Genomic DNA, 22,500 nt, shown 5'->3' on the forward strand with positions numbered 1-22,500 from the left:
CTCTCACACTGTAGTAATGCACACTACATCTCTCACACTGTAGTAATGCACACTACACCTCTCACACTGTAGTAATGCACACTACACCTCTCACACTGTAGTAATGCACACTACACCTCTCACACTGTAGTAATGCACACTACACCTCTCACACTGTAGTAATGCACACTACATCTCTCACACTGTAGTAATGCACACTACACCTCTCACACTGTAGTAATGCACACTACACCTCTCACACTGTAGTAATGCACACTACACCTCTCACACTGTAGTAATGCACACTACACCTCTCACACTGTAGTAATGCACACTACACCTCTCACACTGTAGTAATGCACACTACACCTCTCACACTGTAGTAATGCACACTACACCTCTCACACTGTAGTAATGCACACTACACCTCTCACACTGTAGTAATGCACACTACACCTCTCACACTGTAGTAATGCACACTACACCTCTCACACTGTAGTAATGCACACTACACCTCTCACACTGTAGTAATGCACACTACACCTCTCACACTGTAGTAATGCACACTACATCTCTCACACTGTAGTAATGCACACTACACCTCTCACACTGTAGTAATGCACACTACACCTCTCACACTGTAGTAATGCACACTACACCTCTCACACTGTAGTAATGCACACTACACCTCTCACACTGTAGTAATGCACACTACACCTCTCACACTGTAGTAATGCACACTACATCTCTCACACTGTAGTAATGCACACTACACCTCTCACACTGTAGTAATGCACACTACACCTCTCACACTGTAGTAATGCACACTACACCTCTCACACTGTAGTAATGCACACTACACCTCTCACACTGTAGTAATGCACACTACATCTCTCACACTGTAGTAATGCACACTACACCTCTCACACTGTAGTAATGCACACTACACCTCTCACACTGTAGTAATGCACACTACACCTCTCACACTGTAGTAATGCACACTACACCTCTCACACTGTAGTAATGCACACTACACCTCTCACACTGTAGTAATGCACACTACACCTCTCACACTGTAGTAATGCACACTACACCTCTCACACTGTAGTAATGCACACTACACCTCTCACACTGTAGTAATGCACACTACACCTCTCACACTGTAGTAATGCACACTACACCTCTCACACTGTAGTAATGCACACTACACCTCTCACACTGTAGTAATGCACACTACACCTCTCACACTGTAGTAATGCACACTACACCTCTCACACTGTAGTAATGCACACTACACCTCTCACACTGTAGTAATGCACACTACATCTCTCACACTGTAGTAATGCACACTACACCTCTCACACTGTAGTAATGCACACTACATCTCTCACACTGTAGTAATGCACACTACATCTCTCACATTGTAGTAATGCACACTACATCTCTCACACTGTAGTAATGCACACTACATCTCTCACACTGTAGTAATGCACACTACACCTCTCACACTGTAGTAATGCACACTACATCTCTCACACTGTAGTAATGCACACTACACCTCTCACACTGTAGTAATGCACACTACATCTCTCACACTGTAGTAATGCACACTACATCTCTCACACTGTAGTAATGCACACTACACCTCTCACACTGTAGTAATGCACACTACACCTCTCACACTGTAGTAATGCACACTACATCTCTCACACTGTAGTAATGCACACTACATCTCTCACACTGTAGTAATGCACACTACACCTCTCACACTGTAGTAATGCACACTACACCTCTCACACTGTAGTAATGCACACTACATCTCTCACACTGTAGTAATGCACACTACATCTCTCACACTGTAGTAATGCACACTACACCTCTCACACTGTAGTAATGCACACTACACCTCTCACACTGTAGTAATGCACACTACACCTCTCACACTGTAGTAATGCACACTACATCTCTCACATTGTAGTAATGCACACTACATCTCTCACACTGTAGTAATGCACACTACACCTCTCACACTGTAGTAATGCACACTACATCTCTCACACTGTAGTAATGCACACTACACCTCTCACACTGTAGTAATGCACACTACATCTCTCACACTGTAGTAATGCACACTACACCTCTCACACTGTAGTAATGCACACTACATCTCTCACACTGTAGTAATGCACACTACATCTCTCACACTGTAGTAATGCACACTACACCTCTCACACTGTAGTAATGCACACTACACCTCTCACACTGTAGTAATGCACACTACACCTCTCACACTGTAGTAATGCACACTACATCTCTCACACTGTAGTAATGCACACTACATCTCTCACACTGTAGTAATGCACACTACACCTCTCACACTGTAGTAATGCACACTACACCTCTCACACTGTAGTAATGCACACTACACCTCTCACACTGTAGTAATGCACACTACATCTCTCACACTGTAGTAATGCACACTACACCTCTCACACTGTAGTAATGCACACTACACCTCTCACACTGTAGTAATGCACACTACACCTCTCACACTGTAGTAATGCACACTACACCTCTCACACTGTAGTAATGCACACTACATCTCTCACACTGTAGTAATGCACACTACACCTCTCACACTGTAGTAATGCACACTACACCTCTCACACTGTAGTAATGCACACTACACCTCTCACACTGTAGTAATGCACACTACATCTCTCACACTGTAGTAATGCACACTACACCTCTCACACTGTAGTAATGCACACTACACCTCTCACACTGTAGTAATGCACACTACATCTCTCACCCTGTAGTAATGCACACTACACCTCTCACACTGTAGTAATGCACACTACATCTCTCACACTGTAGTAATGCACACTACACCTCTCACACTGTAGTAATGCACACTACATCTCTCACACTGTAGTAATGCACACTACATCTCTCACACTGTAGTAATGCACACTACACCTCTCACACTGTAGTAATGCACACTACACCTCTCACACTGTAGTAATGCACACTACATCTCTCACACTGTAGTAATGCACACTACATCTCTCACACTGTAGTAATGCACACTACATCTCTCACACTGTAGTGCTAGCGGGCTAACATTAGCATGATCACTTTTCTGGGCCAATTTTGCCACCGTGCACCTCAGTCATATAATTCGGTGGCGTGACTTCCTCATATTAAATGGTGAATTTTTGTGAATAATATATTTTAAAAAATGTGTGAATAATATAATTCACACTATATTAAATATATACTATACAATTTGAACATTAGTATCACCAAAATGATTACAGTTATTATTATTATCACAGTATTGGTGAATGTGCTCCTCTATTCTTATAAACAAGTTTTATTTGAAAAATGAAATACATTAGATAAACAGCCACACAATATACTTTCTTGGCAGAAGAAATATGTTATGTAATATTATTGTGGCTACTTAAGAGGCATTATTTTTATTTGAGTGTTTATTTTCTTCCGTTTTAATTCATAAAAGTTGTTTAGTTTTTTTAATGATGAAGAAAAAAATGTGTCACGTCCGGTTTATGTGACGTCACGCAAATTGACTTCCTGTTGGAGTATGGATTGTTCCAAGAGAGCACAGCTTGTGGGTTCAATGTACACCATTCAATCTCTTGGTTGCTTACACAGTTTATACAAGTTTAGACTGAAGAAGGTCATTTTTTTCATGGGGAAATACATGAATGTTTCTTGTATTCATGTTAGCATCTAAGCTAGCACTAGCCTGCTTCTCCAGTAAATGAGCAGTGTCACCGGTCTGTCAGTTGATCAAAATGTTATCAATCACAGGTTTACCATCAATCTAAAACGGTAGTTTGTCATTATACTACCTATTGTTACATCCCTAATGTATACAATAATGTGTTATAAAACTAACTTATTTTTTGTGTTTTTATTGGTTATTAGTCTCAATTTTTCAGCTTTTTTTCATTATGTTATGCCTCTTTGCTCTGTTTTTCCATTTTCGTCGCCTGTCAATGGAGTCGTCAATTGTATGTTAGCATTAAAGTGGCGGCATAAATAACACCTTCTTTCCTTTGTGTGCTTGGTTTTACAGTAACATTATTGAGGAGACTATCAATAAGCAACCTTGAGTTGTCAGTTTTATTTTACTTTAGTTTAAAGCAATGTTTACCTATCTGCCAAACTAAATTCCAACATTCAGGGAAAGCAGAAAAATATTTGTAAATAAACATATAGTAGGGCTGGGCGATGTAGATTCAAACTGTATCACAGTATAAGTGTTTTATATCGGTCGATAATTATTGACCTTTTTTTATGACCTATCTAAAATAAGTACCTGGCGAAAAATATATTAAATGTAAACATTTTTATTTGAAATGTAACTTTCCTCTGATGATAATCCCTCAGCTATCAAGGAAGAAAGTAAATGTCAACACGAGCGTGGAAAACACTCAAACAATGTCAACAAAATAGTCAAATCACGTTGAACACTTGTCAATAATCTTGCCTTGCATCATTTACACACCACATTGCTCAATCATTTACACACCACATTGGTCAATCATTTACACACCACATTAGTCAATCATTTACACACCACATTGCTCAATCATTTACACACCACATTGCTCAATCATTTACACACCACATTGCTCAATCATTTACACACCACATTGCTCAATCATTTACACACCACATTGGTCAATCATTTACACACCACATTGCTCAATCATTTACACACCACATTGGTCAATCATTTACACACCACATTGGTCAATCATTTACACACCACATTGGTCAATCATTTACACACCACATTGCTCAATCTTTTTCACACCACATTGGTCAATCATTTACACACCACATTGGTCAATCATTTACACACCACATTGGTCAATCATTTACATACCACATTGGTCAATCATTTACACACCACATTGGTCAATCATTTACACACCACATTGCTCAATCTTTTTCACACCACATTGGTCAATCATTTACACACCACATTGGTCAATCATTTACACACCACATTGGTCAATCATTTACACACCACATTGGTCAATCATTTACACATCACATTGGTCAATCATTTACACACCACATTGCTCAATCATTTACACACCACATTGGTCAATCATTTACATACCACATTGGTCAATCATTTACACACCACATTGGTCAATCATTTACACACCACATTGGTCAATCATTTACACACCACATTGGTCAATCATTTACACACCACATTGGTCAATCGTTTACACACCACATTGGTCAATCATTTACATACCACATTGGTCAATCATTTACACACCACATTGGTCAATCATTTACACACCACATTGGTCAATCGTTTACACACCACATTGGTCAATCATTTACACACCACATTGGTCAATCATTTACACACCACATTGGTCAATCATTTACACACCACATTGGTCAATCATTTACACACCACATTGGTCAATCGTTTACACACCACATTGGTCAATCATTTACACACCACATTGGTCAATCATTTACACACCACATTGGTCAATCATTTACACACCACATTGCTCAATCATTTACACACCACATTGGTCAATCATTTACACACCACATTGCTCAATCATTTACACACCACATTGGTCAATCATTTACACACCACATTGCTCAATCTTTTTCACACCACATTGGTCAATCATTTACACACCACATTGGTCAATCATTTACACACCACATTGGTCAATCATTTACACACCACATTGGTCAATCATTTACATACCACATTGGTCAATCATTTACACACCACATTGCTCAATCATTTACACACCACATTGGTCAATCATTTACACACCACATTGGTCAATCATTTACACATCACATTGCTCAATCATTTACACACCACATTGGTCAATCATTTACACACCACATTGGTCAATCATTTACATACCACATTGGTCAATCATTTACACACCACATTGGTCAATCGTTTACACACCACATTGGTCAATCATTTACACACCACATTGGTCAATCGTTTACACACCACATTGGTCAATCATTTACACACCACATTGGTCAATCGTTTACACACCACATTGGTCAATCATTTACACACCACATTGGTCAATCGTTTACACACCACATTGGTCAATCATTTACACACCACATTGGTCAATCGTTTACACACCACATTGGTCAATCATTTACACACCACATTGGTCAATCATTTACACACCACATTGGTCAATCATTTACACACCACATTGGTCAATCATTTACACACCACATTGGTCAATCATTTACACACCACATTGGTCAATCATTTACACACCACATTGGTGTGACTACGGTCAGTTTGATAAAAAGTACCACACTGTCCAGGTGACTATTTGTCTTTATCCACAATTTCTTCATTTTTTCTTTCTTTTCTCGTTCCATGCAAAGAATCAACCAAACGTGATAGTTAATGCTGTCACCTGATTGGCTGTTAGCGTGCCACGCCCACTGATCAGTGATCACTTCCTGGTTACCAGAGAGCGAGTGTCTTTGTTCATGCAAGCAACCTTGCTTCCATACTTCACCTTTCTTCCCACAAAGACAAGCATATGTTAATCAAACACACTTTTTATGGCTTTCTATTAAATGTGTTTTGCGATAATAAGCAACAACAATCAAAAAATACAGCAAAAGGATTGAATGTGTCAAGAAAAATGTGTTAATACTAATAACAAAAAGGTGTCTTTAAATATATGCATGACGTTATTTTAGTGTCATAGCCAATTATGAAAATGATACAATGACCTCCCTTTGAAACGCCTCAAGCCAGTGGGAAACACAAGAAAAAACATGCACTGTATCAAAAGAAATTGTATCCTTTTTTACAAGTGATGCCCTCCCATGTTTCTTATGTCGAGAGTCTGCTGGGAAACATGGCGGGCTTCATAAAGGAAACAATCCACTCATGAAACATGGCGGGCTTCATAAAGGAAACAATCCACTCATGAAACATGGCGGGCTTCATAAAGGAAACAATCCACTCATGAAACATGGCGGGCTTCATAAAGGAAACAATCCACTCATGAAACATGGCGGGCTTCATAAAGGAAACAATCCACTCATGAAACATGGCGGGCTTCATAAAGGAAACAATCCACTCATGAAACATGGCGGGCTTCATAAAGGAAACAATCCACTCATGAAACATGGCGGGCTTCATAAAGGAAACAATCCACTCATGAAACATGGCGGGCTTCATAAAGGAAACAATCCACTCATGAAACATGGCGGGCTTCATAAAGGAAACAATCCACTCATGAAACATGGCGGGCTTCATAAAGGAAACAATCCACTCATGAAAAATGGCGGGCTTCATAAAGGAAACAATCCACTCATGAAACATGGCGGGCTTCATAAAGGAAACAATCCACTCATGAAACATGGCGGGCTTCATAAAGGAAACAATCCACTCATGAAACATGGCGGGCTTCATAAAGGAAACAATCCACTCATGAAACATGGCGGGCTTCATAAAGGAAACAATCCACTCATGAAACATGGCGGGCTTCATAAAGGAAACAATCCACTCATGAAACATGGCGGGCTTCATAAAGGAAACAATCCACTCATGAAACATGGCGGGCTTCATAAAGGAAACAATCCACTCATGAAACATGGCGGGCTTCATAAAGGAAACAATCCACTCATGAAACATGGCGGGCTTCATAAAGGAAACAATCCACTCATGAAACATGGCGGGCTTCATAAAGGAAACAATCCACTCATGAAACATGGCGGGCTTCATAAAGGAAACAATCCACTCATGGTGGTGTTTTCAATTTCATGTGCCAGAAAAAAGAGTCGATATTTTGCAGCAGATAATATGGATGAACTCTAATATTGTAATCGATGGAAAGCCTTTCTTTTGGAAAAATATGCTTGAAAGAGGAATCATTTTTGTCAATGATATCATCAATGAGAATGGTAAGATGATACAGTATGATGAATGATATATTTGTCAATGATATCATCAATGAGAATGGTAAGATGATGAAGTATGATGAATGATATATTTGTCAATGATATCATCAATGAGAATGGTAAGATGATACAGTATGATGAATGATATATTTGTCAAAGATATCATCAATGAGAATGGTAAGATGATACAGTATGATGAATGTACAACTATGTGTGGTGATGCTTGCTCAAGCTTTTCTTTTCATCAACTAACTGGAGTCATTAGGAAAAGATGGAAACAAATAATTAATTATGGAACTACTAAATTATTAGTTTGTAAACCTCTAATAAAAAATTCTAGTTGGCAAAAAGGAACTAAAATAAATAGAAAAATATATAATTTCTATTTAATAAAGAAGTCTTTGAAGGCTGCCTCATACAACACATATGGAAAATGGGAGGACTTTTTTGACTGCCCGTTGCCGTGGGATACCATATTCAAACTAATCTATAAAACTACTATCCATGTGCAACATCGTTATTTTCTAATTAAAATTATTTATAACTTCTTACCCACAGGGAAAATGTTACAATGATGGAATATGACACAATCAGATGATTTTGTTGTCAGGAGCCTGAATCCACCCTGCTTTTGTTTTAATATTGTCATATTGTGTCTTTGTTTTGTCATATTGTGTCTTTGTTTTGTCATATTGTGTCTTTGTTTTGTCATATTGTGTCTTTGTTTTGTCATATTGTGTCTTTGTTTTGTCATATTGTGTCTTCCTTTTGTCATATTGTGTCTTTGTTTTGTCATATTGTGTCTTTGTTTTGTCATATTGTGTCTTTGTTTTGTCATATTGTGTCTTTGTTTTGTCATATTGTGTCTTTGTTTTGTCATATTGTGTCTTCCTTTTGTCATATTGTGTCTTTGTTTTGTCATATTGTGTCTTTGTTTTGTCATATTGTGTCTTTGTTTTGTCATATTGTGTCTTCCTTTTGTCATATTGTGTCTTTGTTTTGTCATATTGTGTCTTTGTTTTGTCATATTGTGTCTTTGTTTTGTCATATTGTGTCTTTGTTTTGTCATATTGTGTCTTTGTTTTGTCATATTGTGTCTTTGTTTTGTCATATTGTGTCTTCCTTTTGTCATATTGTGTCTTTGTTTTGTCATATTGTGTCTTTGTTTTGTCATATTGTGTCTTTGTTTTGTCATATTGTGTCTTCCTTTTGTCATATTGTGTCTTTGTTTTGTCATATTGTGTCTTTATTTTGTCATATTGTGTCTTCCTTTTGTCATATTGTGTCTTCCTTTTGTCATATTGTGTCTTTGTTTTGTCATATTGTGTCTTCCTTTTGTCATATTGTGTCTTTGTTTTGTCATATTGTGTCTTCCTTTTGTCATATTGTGTCTTTGTTTTGTCATATTGTGTCTTCGTTTTGTCATATTGTCTTCCTTTTGTCATATTGTGTCTTCCTTTTGTCATATTGTGTCTTCCTTTTGTCATATTGTGTCTTCCTTTTGTCATATTGTGTCTTTGTTTTGTCATATTGTGTCTTCCTTTTGTCATATTGTGTCTTCCTTTTGTCATATTGTGTCTTTGTTTTGTCATATTGTGTCTTCCTTTTGTCATATTGTGTCTTTGTTTTGTCATATTGTGTCTTTGTCATATTGTGTCTTCCTTTTGTCATATTGTGTCTTCCTTTTGTCATATTGTGTCTTCCTTTTGTCATATTGTGTCTTTGTTTTGTCATATTGTGTCTTCCTTTTGTCATATTGTGTCTTCCTTTTGTCATATTGTGTCTTCCTTTTGGGTGGAAGTTCAAAAAATGTGTTTAAGGATTTAAGGTTTGTTTATGAAGCTTGATGTGGTTTGTGTTATTTTAGGAGAGTTGATTGACAATCATGATTTAATCAATTTAATTATAGTACTCGGTAAAAGATTTATTTTTAAGGCTAAAAACAGAAATTTACTTAGTATTACTTTCTTTAAAACATTTATTCAGTATTTTCTAACTTTAGAAAGTTACATGGTTGAAAATGATAATGATGCCAAAAAACATAAAAAAAGGTGAGAAGTCCTCAAAGGCTTATTTTGAAAGTGTAATTATGTTTATAAATTATATGCAAATTATGTTTATAGATTATATGCAAATTATGTTTATAGATTATATGCAAATTATGTTTATAGATTATATGCAAATTATGTTTATAGATTATATGCAAATTATGTTTATAGATTATATGCAGTCTGTTGTTGTGTTCCCTCATTTGAGTGACCTGGACATCATCTGGACTGTACATAAATGCTTTTTCTGAAAATGCAAATGTTATGCAATCTGTTGTTGAGTTCCATTGTACATGAATGAAGGTGTGTGTTGGACATTGTACATGAATGAAGGTGTGTGTTGGACATTGTACATGAATGAAGGTGTGTGTTGGACATTGTACATGAATGAAGGTGTGTGTTGGACATTGTACATGAATGAAGGTGTGTGTTGGACATTGTACATGAATGAAGGTGTGTGTTGGACATTGTACATGAATGAAGGTGTGTGTTGGACATTGTACATGAATGAAGGTGTGTGTTGGACATTGTACATGAATGAAGGTGTGTGTTGGACATTGTACATGAATGAAGGTGTGTGTTGGACATTGTACATGAATGAAGGTGTGTGTTGGACATTGTACATGAATGAAGGTGTGTGTTGGACATTGTACATGAATGAAGGTGTGTGTTGGACATTGTACATGAATGAAGGTGTGTGTTGGACATTGTACATGAATGAAGGTGTGTGTTGGACATTGTACATGAATGAAGGTGTGTGTTGGACATTGTACATGAATGAAGGTGTGTGTTGGACATTATCTGGACTGGACCTGCTTTTAAAAACACTTTAAACAAATCTTGTTTCATTTACAACCTGGTCTGGTGGAGATAGGGTCCTTTTTTTTCTTTTTTTTTTAAATAAAATAAAATAAGATAAATAAATAAACATTTTCTTGGATAAAAAAGAAAGTAAAATAATGACATGAAAAATCGTAATGAATGAAAATGTTAGTGGAGCAGCAACACATACAACCATGTGTGCTTCAGGGACCGTGGCCCTTGCAGACTGTGGCCCTTGCAGACTGTGGCCCTTGCAGACCGTGGCCCTTGCAGACTGTGGCCCTTGCAGACTGTGGCCCTTGCAGACTGTGGCCCTTGCAGACCGTGGCCCTTGCAGACCGTGGCCCTTGCAGACCGTGGCCCTTGCAGACCGTGGCCCTTGCAGACCGTGGCCCTTGCAGACCGTGGCCCTTGCAGACCGTGGCCCTTGCAGACCGTGGCCCTTGCAGACCGTGGCCCTTGCAGACTGTGGCCCTTGCAGACCGTGGCCCTTGCAGACCGTGGCCCTTGCAGACCGTGGCCCTTGCAGACCGTGGCCCTTGCAGACTGTGGCCCTTGCAGACCGTGGCCCTTGCAGACTGTGGCCCTTGCAGACCGTGGCCCTTGCAGACCGTGGCCCTTGCAGACCGTGGCCCTTGCAGACCGTGGCCCTTGCAGACCGTGGCCCTTGCAGACCGTGGCCCTTGCAGACCGTGGCCCTTGCAGACCGTGGCCCTTGCAGACCGTGGCCCTTGCAGACCGTGGCCCTTGCAGACCGTGGCCCTTGCAGACCGTGGCCCTTGCAGACCGTGGCCCTTGCAGACCGTGGCCCTTGCAGACTGTGGCCCTTGCAGACCGTGGCCCTTGCAGACCGTGGCCCTTGCAGACCGTGGCCCTTGCAGACTGTGGCCCTTGCAGACTGTGGCCCTTGCAGACCGTGGCCCTTGCAGACCGTGGCCCTTGCAGACTGTGGCCCTTGTAGACTGTGGCCCTTGCAGACGTGTTGTGGGAAGCAGAATATTGGCAGCACAAAGAAACAACCCCTTGTGTGTGAGTGGGGAAGGGAGGTTGTTGGGGTTGATGCACTAGTTGAAAGTGTATCTATCTTGTGTTTTTTCTATGTTGATTTAATAAAATAAAATAAAATAAAAAAACACAACAAATGTATTTAGTCAAAGGTTAGAAAATGTTGTTTGGTGTATCCATTTCCTTCTGCTCACCTGAGTGTGACAGCGGACTTTGGTTGAAGTAGGTAAAGCCACAGGCCAACTGCCCCCCCCCCCCCCCCATTCAACATGCCAGGAACTACCTTTTTTGGGGTATTTTACTCAACGGCCTCTGTCTCGTTGCTTGCAGTCACAGACAAACAGGAAAAACAGGTTTTGCTAGTTGTTGTATGTGTGAAAAGGACAGGTGTGGTCATGAAGGACAATTCTTATCTGATATTACTTATGAAACTCTTTAGGAAGTACAAACTCAGTTTACATATGAGTTGGGAAATGGTGTTAGATGTAAATATGAACGGAATATTCAGTTGAATATGCTACAAAGACAACATATTTCATGTTCAAACTCATAAACTTTTTTTTTTTTGCAAATAATCATTAACTTTAGAATTTGATGTCAGCAACACGTGACAAAGAAGTTGTGAAAGGTGGCAATAAATACTGATAAAGTTGAGGAATGCTCATCAAACACTTATTTGGAACATCCCACAGGTGTGCAGGCTAATTGGGAACAGGTGGGTGCCATGATTGGCTATACAAGTAGATTCCATGAAATGCTCAGTCATTCACAAACAAGGATGGGGCGAGGGTCACCACTTTGTCAACAAATGCCTGAGCAAATTGTTGAACAGTTTAAGAACAACCTTTCTCAAGCAGCTATTGCAAGGAATTGAGGGATTTCACCATCTACGCTCCGTAATATCATCAAAAGGTTCAGAGAATGTGGAAAAATCACTGCAGGTAAGCAGCTAAGCCTGTGACCTTCCATCCCTCAGGCTGTACTGCATCAACAAGCCACATCAGTGTGTAAAGGATATCACCACATGGAACACTTCAGAAAGCCACTGTCAGTAACTACAGTTGGTCGCTACATCTGTAAGTGCAAGTTAAAACTCTCCTATGCAAGGCGAAAACCGTTTATCAACAACACCCAGAAACGCCGTCGGGTTCGCTGGGCCTGAGCTCATCTAAGATGGACTGATACAAAGTGGAAAAGTGTTCTGTGGTCTGACGAGTCCACATTTCAAATTGTTTTTGGAAACTGTGGACGTCGTGTCCTCCGGACCAAAGAGGAAAAGAACCATCCGGATTGTAGAAGGCAGCATGTGTGATGGTATGGGGGTGTATTAGTGGTCAAGACATGTTCTAGGGTGAAAGTGTAAAAGGCAGCATGTGTGATGGTATGGGGGTGTATTAGTGGTCAAGACATGTTCTAGGGTGAAAGTGTAAGAGGCAGCATGTGTGATGGTATGGGGGTGTATTAGTGGTCAAGACATGTTCTAGGGTGAAAGTGTAAAAGGCAGCATGTGTGATGGTATGGGGGTGTATTAGTGGTCAAGACATGTTCTAGGGTGAAAGTGTAGTAGGCAGCATGTGTGATGGTATGGGGGTGTATTAGTGGTCAAGACATGTTCTAGGGTGAAAGTGTAAAAGGCAGCATGTGTGATGGTATGGGGGTGTATTAGTGGTCAAGACATGTTCTAGGGTGAAAGTGTAGTAGGCAGCATGTGTGATGGTATGGGGGTGTATTAGTGGTCAAGACATGTTCTAGGGTGAAAGTGTAAGAGGCAGCATGTGTGATGGTATGGGGGTGTATTAGTGGTCAAGACATGTTCTAGGGTGAAAGTGTAGAAGGCAGCATGTGTGATGGTATGGGGGTGTATTAGTGGTCAAGACATGTTCTAGGGTGAAAGTGTAAAAGGCAGCATGTGTGATGGTATGGGGGTGTATTAGTGGTCAAGACATGTTCTAGGGTGAAAGTGTAAAAGGCAGCATGTGTGATGGTATGGGGGTGTATTAGTGGTCAAGACATGTTCTAGGGTGAAAGTGTAAAAGGCAGCATGTGTGATGGTATGGGGGTGTATTAGTGGTCAAGACATGTTCTAGGGTGAAAGTGTAAGAGGCAGCATGTGTGATGGTATGGGGGTGTATTAGTGGTCAAGACATGTTCTAGGGTGAAAGTGTAGTAGGCAGCATGTGTGATGGTATGGGGGTGTATTAGTGGTCAAGACATGTTCTAGGGTGAAAGTGTAAGAGGCAGCATGTGTGATGGTATGGGGGTGTATTAGTGGTCAAGACATGTTCTAGGGTGAAAGTGTAAAAGGCAGCATGTGTGATGGTATGGGGGTGTATTAGTGGTCAAGACATGTTCTAGGGTGAAAGTGTAGTAGGCAGCATGTGTGATGGTATGGGGGTGTATTAGTGGTCAAGACATGTTCTAGGGTGAAAGTGTAAAAGGCAGCATGTGTGATGGTATGGGGGTGTATTAGTGGTCAAGACATGTTCTAGGGTGAAAGTGTAGTAGGCAGCATGTGTGATGGTATGGGGGTGTATTAGTGGTCAAGACATGTTCTAGGGTGAAAGTGTAAGAGGCAGCATGTGTGATGGTATGGGGGTGTATTAGTGGTCAAGACATGTTCTAGGGTGAAAGTGTAAAAGGCAGCATGTGTGATGGTATGGGGGTGTATTAGTGGTCAAGACATGTTCTAGGGTGAAAGTGTAAAAGGCAGCATGTGTGATGGTATGGGGGTGTATTAGTGGTCAAGACATGTTCTAGGGTGAAAGTGTAGAAGGCAGCATGTGTGATGGTATGGGGGTGTATTAGTGGTCAAGACATGTTCTAGGGTGAAAGTGTAAGAGGCAGCATGTGTGATGGTATGGGGGTGTATTAGTGGTCAAGACATGTTCTAGGGTGAAAGTGTAAAAGGCAGCATGTGTGATGGTATGGGGGTGTATTAGTGGTCAAGACATGTTCTAGGGTGAAAGTGTAAAAGGCAGCATGTGTGATGGTATGGGGGTGTATTAGTGGTCAAGACATGTTCTAGGGTGAAAGTGTAAAAGGCAGCATGTGTGATGGTATGGGGGTGTATTAGTGGTCAAGACATGTTCTAGGGTGAAAGTGTAGAAGGCAGCATGTGTGATGGTATGGGGGTGTATTAGTGGTCAAGACATGTTCTAGGGTGAAAGTGTAGAAGGCAGCATGTGTGATGGTATGGGGGTGTATTAGTGGTCAAGACATGTTCTAGGGTGAAAGTGTAGAAGGCAGCATGTGTGATGGTATGGGGGTGTATTAGTGGTCAAGACATGTTCTAGGGTGAAAGTGTAGAAGGCAGCATGTGTGATGGTATGGGGGTGTATTAGTGGTCAAGACATGGGTAACTTACACATCTGTGAAGGCACCATTAATGCTGAAAGGTACATACAGCTTTTGGAGCAACATATGTTGTTACCATGGACGCCCCTGCTTATTTCAGCAAGACAATGCCAAGCCAGGTGTTACATCAACGTGGCTTCATAGTAAAAGAGTGCGGGTACTAGACTGGCCTGCCTGTAGTCCAGACATTGAAAATGTGTGGCCCCTGCAATAGCAGAAGGGAGACCCCCGGACTGTTGAACAACTTAAGCTGTACATCAAGCAAGAATGGGAAAGAATTCCACTTCAAAAATGTGTCTCCTCACTTCCCAAACCTTTACTGAGTGTTGTTAAAAGGAAAGGCCATGTAACACAGTGGTGAACATGCCCTTTCCCAACTACTTTGGCACGTGTTGCAGACATGAAATTATAACTTAATGATTATTTGCAAAATCAAGTTTATGAGTTTGAACATGAAATATGTTGTCTTTGTAGCATATTCAACTGAATATGGCTTGAAAAGGATTAGCAAATTATTGTATTCCGTTTATATTTACATCTAACACCATTTCCCAACTCATATGGAAACGGGGTTTGTACAATCCTTTTCTTCAAGGCAATAATATCATGGATGGAAGATATGACTGACTATATAAGATTTGCTTGATTTAATTAGCACATTTTTCATTTAAAAACATTGTGAAAGTTGTCTGTGGGTAGGCTCGGGCCGATTACACATTTTGCTGGATGATACATTGACCTACAAAATATTGCTGATTATTTTTTGGAGAGCAAATGAAGCAGGTTTATAATGACAATACATAATAACAACGAGGTATACCATTTCAAATGCCATTATTCCTCCTTTATTCTCACATTGTCGTTGAAATGTCAACTCTTAAATACCAAGTTGAATAAAACAAACACATAAAATATACTGTCTGTAAGCAAAATGTTGCAATTGAATTAAAAAATAGGTTCTGTCTCTGCTCAGGAGGGGATGGGGGCCTCAAATATACACAACCAAAACAATAAGCAAAATGGTTAAATAGAGTAGTTGTTCTTTCTACAAGGTGCAATTAAAAAGAGGTGCACTAAAAAGTAGTTGTTCTTTCTACAAGGTGCTATTAAAAAGAGGTGCACTAAAAAGTAGTTGTTCTTTCTACAAGGTGCTATTAAAAAGAGGTGCACTAAAAAGTAGTTGTTGTTTGTACAAAAAAGAGGTGCACTAAAAAGTAGTTGTTTGTACAAAAAAGAGGTGCACTAAAAAGTAGTTGTTGTTTGTACAAAAAAGAGGTGCACTAAAAAGTAGTTGTTGTTTGTACAAAAAAGAGGTGCACTAAAAAGTAGTTGTTGTTTGTACAAAAAAGAAGTGCACTAAAAAGTAGTTGTTGTTTGTACAAAAAAGAGGTGCACTAAAAAGTAGTTGTTGTTTGTACAAAAAAGAGGTGCACTAAAAAGTAGTTGTTGTTTGTACAAAAAAGAGGTGCACTAAAAAGTAGTTGTTGTTTGTACAAAAAAGAAGTGCACTAAAAAGTAGTTGTTGTTTGTACAAAAAAGAGGTGCACTAAAAAGTAGTTGTTGTTTGTACAAAAAAGAGGTGCACTAAAAAGTAGTTGTTGTTTGTACAAAAAAGAGGTGCACTAAAAAGTAGTTGTTGTTTGTACAAAAAAGAGGTGCACTAAAAAGTAGTTGTTGTTTGTACAAAAAAGAGGTGCACTAAAAAGTAGTTGTTGTGCAAAGTGTTGCCAGAAACATAAAAGTGTCTTTACTGTAAGATGTATTTTCTTCGCACTTCTGGAAGTGATAAAGGTTAGCTTGCATGCTTCTGGAGCTTTTTTGCACGCTGTGGTAATACACACTACCTGGGCTTGTGGTGGCGGAGCTACGCTCTCACTGCCATTATTTTCCTGGCCGCTTGTTTTTGAATAGCCAGCAAATGAAGATACACCTCTCTTTCTCTACTGGCTAAGTAAATATAGCTACAAAGTGGCTGAAGTGCATCACAGATCATTTCTGCTACATCTAAAAATGCGTTGGATCAAACATTCAATCTTTTTTTTCGCTGGAAGAAACTTGAAGTATGGAAGCAAGGTTGGTTGCACGAACAAAGGCACTCGCTTCCTGGTAAGTGAGCAAGGCAGGAAGTGATCACTGATCACAGCCAATCAGGTAACAGTATCAACTATCACCTTTGGTTGATTCTTTGCATGGAGTGACAAGACAAAAGTCAACATGAAGAAACTGTGGATAAAAGAGGACAGCTTAGTGGATGTTTCCAAAAGGACCGTAGTCACACCAATGTGGTGTGTAAATGATGCAAGGCAAGATTATGTCTGAGTGTTTCCAAAAGGACCGTAGTCACACCAATGTGGTGTGTAAATGATGCAAGGCAAGATTATGTCTGAGTGTTTCCAAAAGGACCGTAGTCACACCAATGTGGTGTGTAAATGATGCAAGGTAAGATTATGTCTGAGTGTTTCCAAAAGGACCGTAGTCACACCAATGTGGTGTGTAAATGATGCAAGGTAAGATTATGTCTGAGTGTTTCCAAAAGGACCGTAGTCACACCAATGTGGTGTGTAAATGATGCAAGGTAAGATTATGTCTGAGTGTTTCCAAAAGGACCGTAGTCACACCAATGTGGTGTGTAAATGATGCAAGGCAAGATTATGTCTGAGTGTTTCCAAAAGGACCGTAGTCACACCAATGTGGTGTGTAAATGATGCAAGGCAAGATTATGTCTGAGTGTTTCCAAAAGGACCGTAGTCACACCAATGTGGTGTGTAAATGATGCAAGGCAAGATTATGTCTGAGTGTTTCCAAAAGGACCGTAGTCACACCAATGTGGTGTGTAAATGATGCAAGGCAAGATTATGTCTGAGTGTTTCCAAAAGGACCGTAGTCACACCAATGTGGTGTGTAAATGATGCAAGGCAAGATTATGTCTGAGTGTTTCCAAAAGGACCGTAGTCACACCAATGTGGTGTGTAAATGATGCAAGGCAAGATTATGTCTGAGTGTTTCCAAAAGGACCGTAGTCACACCAATGTGGTGTGTAAATGATGCAAGGCAAGATTATGTCTGAGTGTTTCCAAAAGGACCGTAGTCACACCAATGTGGTGTGTAAATGATGCAAGGTAAGATTATGTCTGAGTGTTTCCAAAAGGACCGTAGTCACACCAATGTGGTGTGTAAATGATGCAAGGCAAGATTATGTCTGAGTGTTTCCAAAAGGACCGTAGTCACACCAATGTGGTGTGTAAATGATGCAAGGCAAGATTATGTCTGAGTGTTTCCAAAAGGACCGTAGTCACACCAATGTGGTGTGTAAATGATGCAAGGCAAGATTATGTCTGAGTGTTTCCAAAAGGACCGTAGTCACACCAATGTGGTGTGTAAATGATGCAAGGTAAGATTATGTCTGAGTGTTTCCAAAAGGACCGTAGTCACACCAATGTGGTGTGTAAATGATGCAAGGCAAGATTATGTCTGAGTGTTTCTAAAAGGACCGTAGTCACACCAATGTGGTGTGTAAATGATGCAAGGTAAGATTATGTCTGAGTGTTTCCAAAAGGACCGTAGTCACACCAATGTGGTGTGTAAATGATGCAAGGTAAGATTATGTCTGAGTGTTTCCAAAAGGACCGTAGTCACACCAATGTGGTGTGTAAATGATGCAAGGCAAGATTATGTCTGAGTGTTTCCAAAAGGACCGTAGTCACACCAATGTGGTGTGTAAATGATGCAAGGCAAGATTATGTCTGAGTGTTTCCAAAAGGACTGTAGTCACACCAATGTGGTGTGTAAATGATGCAAGGCAAGATTATGTCTGAGTGTTTCCAAAAGGACCGTAGTCACACCAATGTGGTGTGTAAATGATGCAAGGCAAGATTATGTCTGAGTGTTTCCAAAAGGACCGTAGTCACACCAATGTGGTGTGTAAATGATGCAAGGTAAGATTATGTCTGAGTGTTTCCAAAAGGACCGTAGTCACACCAATGTGGTGTGTAAATGATGCAAGGCAAGATTATGTCTGAGTGTTTCCAAAAGGACCGTAGTCACACCAATGTGGTGTGTAAATGATGCAAGGCAAGATTATGTCTGAGTGTTTCCAAAAGGACCGTAGTCACACCAATGTGGTGTGTAAATGATGCAAGGCAAGATTATGTCTGAGTGTTTCCAAAAGGACCGTAGTCACACCAATGTGGTGTGTAAATGATGCAAGGCAAGATTATGTCTGAGTGTTTCCAAAAGGACCGTAGTCACACCAATGTGGTGTGTAAATGATGCAAGGCAAGATTATGTCTGAGTGTTTCCAAAAGGACCGTAGTCACACCAATGTGGTGTGTAAATGATGCAAGGCAAGATTATGTCTGAGTGTTTCCAAAAGGACCGTAGTCACACCAATGTGGTGTGTAAATGATGCAAGGCAAGATTATGTCTGAGTGTTTCCAAAAGGACCGTAGTCACACCAATGTGGTGTGTAAATGATGCAAGGCAAGATTATGTCTGAGTGTTTCCAAAAGGACCGTAGTCACACCAATGTGGTGTGTAAATGATGCAAGGCAAGATTATGTCTGAGTGTTTCCAAAAGGACCGTAGTCACACCAATGTGGTGTGTAAATGATGCAAGGCAAGATTATGTCTGAGTGTTTCCAAAAGGACCGTAGTCACACCAATGTGGTGTGTAAATGATGCAAGGCAAGATTATGTCTGAGTGTTTCCAAAAGGACCGTAGTCACACCAATGTGGTGTGTAAATGATGCAAGGTAAGATTATGTCTGAGTGTTTCCAAAAGGACCGTAGTCACACCAATGTGGTGTGTAAATGATGCAAGGCAAGATTATGTCTGAGTGTTTCCAAAAGGACCGTAGTCACACCAATGTGGTGTGTAAATGATGCAAGGCAAGATTATGTCTGAGTGTTTCCAAAAGGACCGTAGTCACACCAATGTGGTGTGTAAATGATGCAAGGCAAGATTATGTCTGAGTGTTTCCAAAAGGACCGTAGTCACACCAATGTGGTGTGTAAATGATGCAAGGTAAGATTATGTCTGAGTGTTTCCAAAAGGACCGTAGTCACACCAATGTGGTGTGTAAATGATGCAAGGCAAGATTATGTCTGAGTGTTTCTAAAAGGACCGTAGTCACACCAATGTGGTGTGTAAATGATGCAAGGTAAGATTATGTCTGAGTGTTTCCAAAAGGACCGTAGTCACACCAATGTGGTGTGTAAATGATGCAAGGTAAGATTATGTCTGAGTGTTTCCAAAAGGACCGTAGTCACACCAATGTGGTGTGTAAATGATGCAAGGCAAGATTATGTCTGAGTGTTTCCAAAAGGACCGTAGTCACACCAATGTGGTGTGTAAATGATGCAAGGCAAGATTATGTCTGAGTGTTTCCAAAAGGACCGTAGTCACACCAATGTGGTGTGTAAATGATGCAAGGCAAGATTATGTCTGAGTGTTTCCAAAAGGACCGTAGTCACACCAATGTGGTGTGTAAATGATGCAAGGTAAGATTATGTCTGAGTGTTTCCAAAAGGACCGTAGTCACACCAATGTGGTGTGTAAATGATGCAAGGCAAGATTATGTCTGAGTGTTTCTAAAAGGACCGTAGTCACACCAATGTGGTGTGTAAATGATGCAAGGTAAGATTATGTCTGAGTGTTTCCAAAAGGACCGTAGTCACACCAATGTGGTGTGTAAATGATGCAAGGTAAGATTATGTCTGAGTGTTTCCAAAAGGACCGTAGTCACACCAATGTGGTGTGTAAATGATGCAAGGCAAGATTATGTCTGAGTGTTTCCAAAAGGACCGTAGTCACACCAATGTGGTGTGTAAATGATGCAAGGCAAGATTATGTCTGAGTGTTTCCAAAAGGACCGTAGTCACACCAATGTGGTGTGTAAATGATGCAAGGTAAGATTATGTCTGAGTGTTTCCAAAAGGACCGTAGTCACACCAATGTGGTGTGTAAATGATGCAAGGCAAGATTATGTCTGAGTGTTTCTAAAAGGACCGTAGTCACACCAATGTGGTGTGTAAATGATGCAAGGTAAGATTATGTCTGAGTGTTTCCAAAAGGACCGTAGTCACACCAATGTGGTGTGTAAATGATGCAAGGTAAGATTATGTCTGAGTGTTTCCAAAAGGACCGTAGTCACACCAATGTGGTGTGTAAATGATGCAAGGTAAGATTATGTCTGAGTGTTTCCAAAAGGACCGTAGTCACACCAATGTGGTGTGTAAATGATGCAAGGCAAGATTATGTCTGAGTGTTTCCAAAAGGACCGTAGTCACACCAATGTGGTGTGTAAATGATGCAAGGCAAGATTATGTCTGAGTGTTTCCAAAAGGACCGTAGTCACACCAATGTGGTGTGTAAATGATGCAAGGCAAGATTATTGTCAAGTGTTCAATTTTGTTGACAACGTCTGAGTGTTTTCCATGCCTGTGTTGACATTTCCTTTCTGCCTTGACAGCTGAGGGATTATCATCACAGGAAGTTACATTTCAAATAGAAATGTTAACATTTCAAATAGAAATGTTAACATTTCATACATTTTTCTCCTGGTTCTTACTTTCCATAGGTCAAAAAAATAGAACAAGTATCAATATGGAGCGATATAAAAGACTTATGTCAGCCAAGCCCTGCTATGTGCTCGGTAAAGGAATACTGTAAATATAACATGTCATGTTACTACATGGTTACAGCAAACATGATGTCATGTTACTACATGGTTACAGCAAACATGATGTCATGTTACAGCAAACATGATGTCATGTTACAGCAAACATGATGTCATGTTACAGCATGTACATCAAATGTTTTTGTGATATCAATCCTCGTTATCTACATTGTTAGTCAAATCTGCCTTTGTGAATGAATGGCAAAATAAAAAATTGTTACACAAAAATAGTTTTTCCTTGAAGTCTCTTGTCACTAGGGATGGATACTGTTCACATTTGAATTGATACGGTACCGATTCCTGTTACCTGGGAATCGATACCGGTTCTTAACGGTACCAATTATTAGTAATTGTGTGTGTGTTAATAAATATTCATTGTTTTTGTTAATAAAATGTCATTTTTATTGCAAGATTTAAAAATGGGATGATTATGATTACTGCTGTCCAGTTATTTCTTGTTTTATTCTCACATTTGCAAGTCTTTTGTTACGCCCTAAAAAGTCCCAATACTGTAAGTACACACCAGCTGTTTGATTGTAATGCGCATATTAGTTGTAATTCATTTAGAGGTGATGAAATGGCCAAGTCAAATAAGAAGTAGCATGTCAATAGCAAAGTATCATCCCATCAAG

At 39.9% G+C, this 22,500-nt stretch overlaps 1 protein-coding gene across 3 annotated transcripts in view; it reads left to right on the forward strand.

The window, feature by feature from the left end:
* Positions 1-22,500, forward strand: part of LOC133645421 (DENN domain-containing protein 2D-like) — an 88,657-nt gene that overhangs the window by 47,466 nt on the left and 18,691 nt on the right. The window lies entirely within an intron of this gene.

Source organism: Entelurus aequoreus, unplaced genomic scaffold (assembly GCF_033978785.1).
Source record: "Entelurus aequoreus isolate RoL-2023_Sb unplaced genomic scaffold, RoL_Eaeq_v1.1 HiC_scaffold_53, whole genome shotgun sequence".
NCBI lineage: Eukaryota > Metazoa > Chordata > Actinopteri > Syngnathiformes > Syngnathidae > Entelurus > Entelurus aequoreus.